A 7,593-nucleotide genomic window follows, 5' to 3' on the forward strand; every position below is an offset into this window, starting at 1 on the left:
TTATACTAATGAGGGATCACACCTCCACTGAGCCCTTTGGTGTCTTTTTTGCTCATTTTCACTGAACAGGTGTGGAATTAGATGTGCAAGGAGCAGACATGGTGGTTCTAGCAGCAGTTGGAGCTATTTGGTGACCAACAACTTCACACAGCATCTGGACTCTGGTGAGGTTGTCAGGTTTGAGCTCAGTACTGACTCTGCTGTCGACTGCATCCCTCTGACTGCGAGATAGACTAAGGACCTGCTTGTAAGCTCACAAGCTGCCTTATAACCAGGTGTTATAAGGCAGCTTGTAATCAGAGTCAGGCCTTACCTGGTTCAGTGTGCCACGTACCTCTTGGTCCAGGCCTCACCTGGACGGCACACACTGAAACCCTGATACATGGTCCAGAATGTGGAGGCCTGTCTGGTCTTTGATCATCCTTATAAAACAAACTCAGAGTCTGAGGAAATTTGACATTTTGACTCATTTCCAAAGTGACATTGATTCTGGACTCGCATCCCTAACCACCTCTGACAGGTGTAAATAGAAGGAACAAAAATGTCCCGAAGGAGTTTTGGGGCGTGACTGTGAGTGACATCTGTGACCTCAGGTAACCCCAACTGTCTGCTGTCAGTACAGAGCAGCAGAAACGGTAATGTTCACACCACAGAGAGAAATACATCCACCAACAGACAGTCAGCTGCTCGCTCGGCCTCTTTTTCCTCCTCAGTCAGAACTAAAACAGGCAACACACACACACACACACACACACACACACACACCTTCCTGACCCCTCCAGTATGCTGAAAACGAGTGGAGGGGTAAAAATGTTAACTTAATAAAAGGGGAGAATCAACCATCTGTCCTCCCTGAGGATGCGTATCCTTCCCAGAATGCATTGTGGCCACAGACACACAAGTCCTCTCTCTGTGCCGGCGTTCCCACCATCAGGGATCACATGATGGAGGACTGCGTGGGAACTGAGAGCTGCAGACGCACTAACACAGGAATAACTTCAACACAACACAGACGGGCTCAGTGACTGAAAGCAGCTGCTGCCACCTCAGTATGACAACCTGACAGAGGACAACTCTGTGACCAGACAACCTTTATTTTCTGGTTCATACTCCTCCCTCCATCCTGTCTCATCTACTTCCACTGCAGTCAGCGATTTCCTACGTTTCCCAGAATGCCTTTCAAGAATCCTCACAAAAGAAGTTGCAGCTTGGTTCTCCTCATCACGTGTAGTTCTGGAGCCTATAGGCTGAGTCACCGCGACAGGACCCACCCTCACCAGCTGATACTGTTAGAACGTTTACAGAGAACCTGGGAGGGAACCACAGTCAGAACCAATTAAAGACACAGGAAGTGAGACCAAGAGACCAGATAGATGGGAACCAGAGAGAGAACCAGTGGGAGAACCAGAGAGAGAGAGAGAGAGAGAGAAACACAGAGAGAGAGAGGGGGGGGGGGGGGGGTAAAGAGAGAGAGAGAGAGAGAGGGAGGGGGGGGATAAAGAGAGAGAGAGAACCAGAGAACCAGTTGTTGTTCAGTTGTTGTTACAGTGGTGATTAATGTGTAGTTGTGACACAGCGATGACCTCACTCTGCTCGTTCTAGGAGAAGAATAAAAACATGAAACTCAATAGTTGAGTTGTTTCCTCACAGTGAAACGTTCTGAGTGTGAGAGAGAGACGGAGAATATGCAGGAATGTTCTGTGATGGTGCAGAACAATGCTTTGATCCACTGAGGAGCTCTGCTCTGTCTGAACTCAGCACAGCTTCAGTCAGAGAATCCGTCCAACAGGAAGACAGTGATTTTATATGATGTGAAACCAATCAATAAGGAGAAGTAGAGAGGGATCATCAGCTGAATAAGAAGAAAAAGTCAAAGGAGTCAGTTGATTATTGACACTAATATTAAAATTTTAAATCTTGGATAAGTAAACTCATCTAAAAGCTCCACAGTCTACAGGTAGATGTCCATGTGTTTGTGATTATAAAGCAGGTCTAGGTTCTATATTAATACTGTGAAAGTATCAAAGCCTCAGTCCACAGAGAAATGCACACAGCCTGTATTCAGAAACTGAGCCTTAAAACCAGCCGTCAGGACTTCTGCAACTTTGTGATGTCACAACAAAGTAGCCACCAAGAGGCTCAGATCCTCTCTTCTGATTGGCTGACTGGCCTGTTGAAGAGAGAAGCCTGAGAGAGGAGATGTAAAACTACACTGAGATGGTTTTTGGTTCTTAAAACCACAGATATGTCTTCTGTTAAACATAAACACTTCAGATAAAACACAGAAGAACAGTGAAATATGGAGCTTTAATGTCTGGCTTCCAGAGTAAAGAGACTTTAAGGTACCCCGACTGTCACGACAAACACCATGAGCCCTGATCCTCTCAGAAACATTACTCCCTCTTCTCACCAGAAAACCCCAAGTTTTCCTGTTTCCACAGAGAATGAGAGCAGAATGAACAAGCTGTTGGATCATCTGCAGCCAGTTCTGCTAATTACCACCAGATGTTTGGCTTCTGAAATCTGCATTACTCTCTCTCTCTCTCTCTCACACACACACACACACACACACACTTACTAATGTGTGTCACAGACAATCACTTAACAGGCAACTGTGTTCATGTCCAGGAAAAAAAAGTGTGAGGGGAAGACATCCGTTCTGTAAATGTCAGAGAGGGTTGCTTACTTTTTTATTTGGGTCGAGGATCTGGAGGATCTGGAGCCTCCTGTACCCGCTGGGCTACAAATCTTCACTGGACAGAATGTTTTTCATACCAGTCGGACGAGTTCTGGTCTAGACCAGTGGTGTCCAACCTTTCTGGCTCGTGATCCCTCAAAATTAGGTAACGTCTATTTGTGACCCCTCATCACAGATTAAAAAATGGAGACATTCTTCCTCATTTCAACCACTGTGTGGTCCAGACACTCACAGACATATGTAGCTCTGTGAATACAAACACTGAGATGAAAATGAATAAACATGGTTAAAGATGGAAAGAAAATCACTTGTAAAGAAAAACACATTACAATACAACCTCTGAGGTCGTCTTCAGGGCAGACTGCAGGCTACAGTGAGTCCCTATGGGAAAGTAACGAGAAGGGCCCGGGCTAGCTGGTTAGCATGCTAACTTCAGTAGAATAAAAGATGTGATAGAAACAAGAGTCAATATTGGTGTTTCTTTCCCTCTCTGGAGACAGATGTTGGTGAGTAAAGGAATGAAGTTTGATGCTGAACTCACAATGTTTCTTCCATACTGGTAAGTAAGTAGCTGCTAATGCTAACACTAGCTATGTAGCAATAGCAAAAACTTACATATAGCACCTTTAAATGACAGCAAATGTTTTGGACCAACACCTGACGCCTCACCTGCAGCAACAGTCAGAACCTCCTCATGAACACACTGATCAGATTCCAGGGGCCAGAGCTCTCACTAAATCTGACCCAGTTTGTTTCTGGCCCTCTGGTGCACACAAGCAAGTCTGCTGAAACTCAGCCACGATGTTCGCCAGCAATATGAGGTCTCCATTCATTTGTAAACACAACTTCAGCTTTCAGTCACTTCAAGTTTTTGAATATAATGAGCAATCAAATTCACGACAGAGGATCAGTGTCTCCACTTTGCATTTCCACTGTTTGGACAGTTTGTAGAAATCCAAACCATGATTTTGTTTGGGGTTATTATTGTAGCAATATAATTTACAAAAGTGTGTGGAGAGTTGTGAAACTGTATCTCAGTCTGTGTGTGTGTGTGTGTGTGTGTGTGTGTGTGTGTAGTCAGACTTCTGTGTGTGTGAGAGTTATCTGTTCTTCCAGTACACTTGGTTTTCACTCATAATAAAATTTTAAGGGCATATATTTGCAGATTCTTTTACACATGTACAAATCTTATTCAGTTGTACAGATTTTTGTACACATTCACAGTTTCTTTTACACACACACACACCTACACACACACACATTCTTAGTATGCCTGCAACAACTCCACACACACTGTATTTTCCTCAGTAATAATTCCATGATTTTGACAGTGCACCGTGTCTAGGATCCGTCTGCAGCTGCCCGACTCCAGGACACGGTGACTTCCTGCCAGCTTCAGATCAACTAAATGAACTGGGTCATTTTTGCAGGTGGTCAGCACCGTTTCATGACGTCACTTTTTTGACCCCATTCTTAACCATTACAGAATGATGGGTGACCCCCACCCGTGCTGATTGCAAGTCACAAAGATGGGTCAAAAAATGAAGGTTCAAAAGAAAAACAGGCACGATCATGAAAGTATTCCTGGGCTGGGGGGCTCTATCTGTCTGAAAAGTGACTCATGTTAGAACACGGAGACCAAACTGGATCTGCACAGTGATGTGTAAAAGTATGACGGCTGGATCATGCACAGTTAAAATGAGAGTTTAGCCGTTTAGCCAACACCCTGAAAACTAGAGGAACACACACAGCTGTTTCCTGGCTGGCCTGGTCGAGTGAGGCACTGAGTCATATTGCTAAAACACTGGACATGACACTATGTATACATTTACATTTAAGGCACTTACTCTCACTCAGACAGAGTTTAGACACTTCAACTTCAAGTGAAAAGAAAAGAAGAAAAGGCAAAAGGCCGCTTGCCTCTTGTCCTGAAAAATCCTCAGTCAGGAGGCCACATTAGGAACCAAAATACTTTGCGGGTATCATTTTTCCATTTTGGACAAATACTCTAGAGAAAAATTTATGTGCAATGATTCACTCTCTATATGAAAACAATCTTTTTTACAAGCTCCTTCATGTCTCTCAATCAGTAAAGACATGTCTACGGAACAATAAGGCACGCACACAAACTCTCCGGTTTCTGCAACATGCAAGGAAAGAAAAACAACAATCTGTGAATCGATAGCATGACCGCAATCTTCAAACATTCCCAAGCTCATAAACCATAGTCTTGCAGCGGACTGTGTTTCATGACTTTCAAACATACGGCATAAATCATCTTCTGCATGTTAGCATACAGCCAAACAAAACTGTTTAAGGACAACTCGCTCTCACATGACACAAGTTATTTTCACCCTTTGCTGATGTCCCCACTCCTGAATTTTTAAGTTTACAGCTGCACATCTTGATCACATTTTTCTTTTAGCTGCCCGACTAAACAGAGGAGGGGATATAGGGGCATCCCCGACTTGTACCGCAGCCAGTCTCTAACTGGAGGAGGTTGTTGGGGGACTTTGTAACTGCAGCGTTCGTGCATGATAGAACTATATTACAGGGCTGAGACAAGGCCTGGGAATGGAGCCAAAGATTTTGGGTGGGGTGGCTGTGTTGGTGAGGAGGGTGGTGGGGTGGTGGTGGGGGGGGGGGGGGGGGGGGGGGGGGGGGTGGGGGGGGGTGTCTGGCAGCGATCCTAACAAAACCACTCTCATTCATTTCAAAATGTTGAAGCTCCTCAAACAGAGCCCAGAGCGATTCCCTCACATAACTTCACACAGCTGCATTACAGGCACAGTGAGAAAGCACTGCTGTCAGACACACACCACTTATACCATGTTAACAGTACAATTTGCAAAGAATGAAAGATATAATACTTGTTTTCTTATTGACTTTTAATGTATTTTCGAAATCGTCATGCAATGGGATTTTAAAACGTTCCAAGGGCCCATTAAGTGTCATGCAACTCAGTCAACACATCGATGATCATGTCAGCTTTTATTTTGAGGAAGGAAAAAGTGAAACCGCAATATTGTAGTTAGGTGGTTTTTCCACGACAACAGCAAACAGTGTAACGACAGAGGGCTGGGCCAGAGCCTGGCATCATAACACCGATCCCTAGAGAGGAGAATAGAGCCATTATTGTCTGAAGAGGCTTTAAATTATTCATAAGGCTGATCTATGAGGCTGCAAAGACCCCCACCCCATTCCTCACATCTCACCGAGTCAATTTGTTTTTTCCCTAATTTGGGTTTTTCCATTGCATATTTCAGCATACTGTTCTCCATGCTAGTGATGGAAAAAGAGGATGGTGGTCAACTGGACACGCTACATTTCAATAACTACTGATGGGATCTCCATTAATTCAGCTGTGGATATTCATGGTCCCCAGAGGAGGATTAATCCTTAATATTTTGGTAGCCTCTTGAGGATGAATTCTTTTAATTTTTACAACTCCGTGATCGTTCCTCTAGCTCCACCATCAAGATAAGACAAGTAGCTATATAGTATATTTCTATAGTAAATCTAGGTGGTAGACCATAATGCAATGTAACTGCAAGACAGGTTGCAGTTTTATTGCTAAACGACTCACACTCTTTGTCTTTTATAATAACTCTCTGTCTTTTAGTTTGACAGATTGTGCGTCCAGTGAGAACCAGGAGAACAATAGCAGAGATGCTGAATTGTAACACGAGGAGAAAAAAATCACAAGGGGTGAATTGGCTTGGTTTGCTGGTTTGTAGTGTGTAACAATGTGGACCTTTTGCATCCTCATTTTACACAACAAATGCAACAGAACTACCTACATGAAGAGAAGACCAGACCAGTTCTGTGGGTGCAGCCGAGTCTGGTCCTGTGGCTACCCAATACCTTTGACTCAATATGTGATACGATGATACTCGTAGACTGTCACAGATCCAGATACGGGCCTTTGGAGGAAAACTTCCCTAACCCTTTGGATTTGTATTATTTCTGATCTTTGTGGCATTAACATCTACCAGTTTTATTCAAGCCTTCACATTTAGAGTCTTCGCAATAGCATAAAGTTGCATTTAGAAAAGGTCACAGATCCTCTGGAGACCATCACGTCAGCAGAGAGGAAGATGACTCGTTTTGACCTGCTTAGACCAGAGTTTACCCCGAGGACATCTGGGATAACAGTAAGTTGATCCAATAGAAGTGATTAGCAGCTTCTTATCAGACTGAAACACAATAAACTGTCTGGACTGTCTGTATTTATTAGTGTGTTCACTTCCAAGAAGCACTCATGATCTCTTATTGACGTCTTTTTCTCTGGACAGATATTTGGTACCCACCAAATCTTATTTAAACTAAACTTTGCTTGGACCAGCCCTGATTGTTGGCAAGGTTTTTTTTTTATCTGACCTCTTATAACTATAAAGGAAAATTTCCTCCTTAAGGGTTCTCTATGAAGCACCGCTTGCTTCAAAACAGAGTAGTGAGTCTATTACTTTGAGGTTATGATTCATACTCTGGATGTGAGAGGTCCTGTATGCAAATCCTACATGAGCCCTTCACAAGAACACCTACTTCGAATGTGTGTGAGTCACTTTGATTCACTGTGACTCTGCTCTCAAAACCCAGGAATTACTTAATGTCGTGTTGTGCATTGTGTTGTGCAACAGATACAGAGCATAAATTTGAGTCATATCCACGAGCCTTGCTTAGCATAAAGACTGGAAACAGGGAGAAGCTGTTTGCCTAACTCCTTACTTACCTAACGACTTAATGAAGAGTTCATTTAATAAAACAGAGACTACCTACCTTGGCTACTGCAAGTACAGAGTCACCAAGGGAAGGTCTGTCAGGAGACTTTGTGCCTAGTCTCAAAATTTTCAGTGGCTTTGGCCATCATCATGTCCAATGGCTTGTTGGTCGAG

This window comes from Trachinotus anak, unplaced genomic scaffold, assembly GCF_046630095.1.
Source record: "Trachinotus anak isolate AG129_WGS33_773 ecotype Australia unplaced genomic scaffold, CSIRO_AGI_Tana_v1 ptg000019l, whole genome shotgun sequence".
NCBI lineage: Eukaryota > Metazoa > Chordata > Actinopteri > Carangiformes > Carangidae > Trachinotus > Trachinotus anak.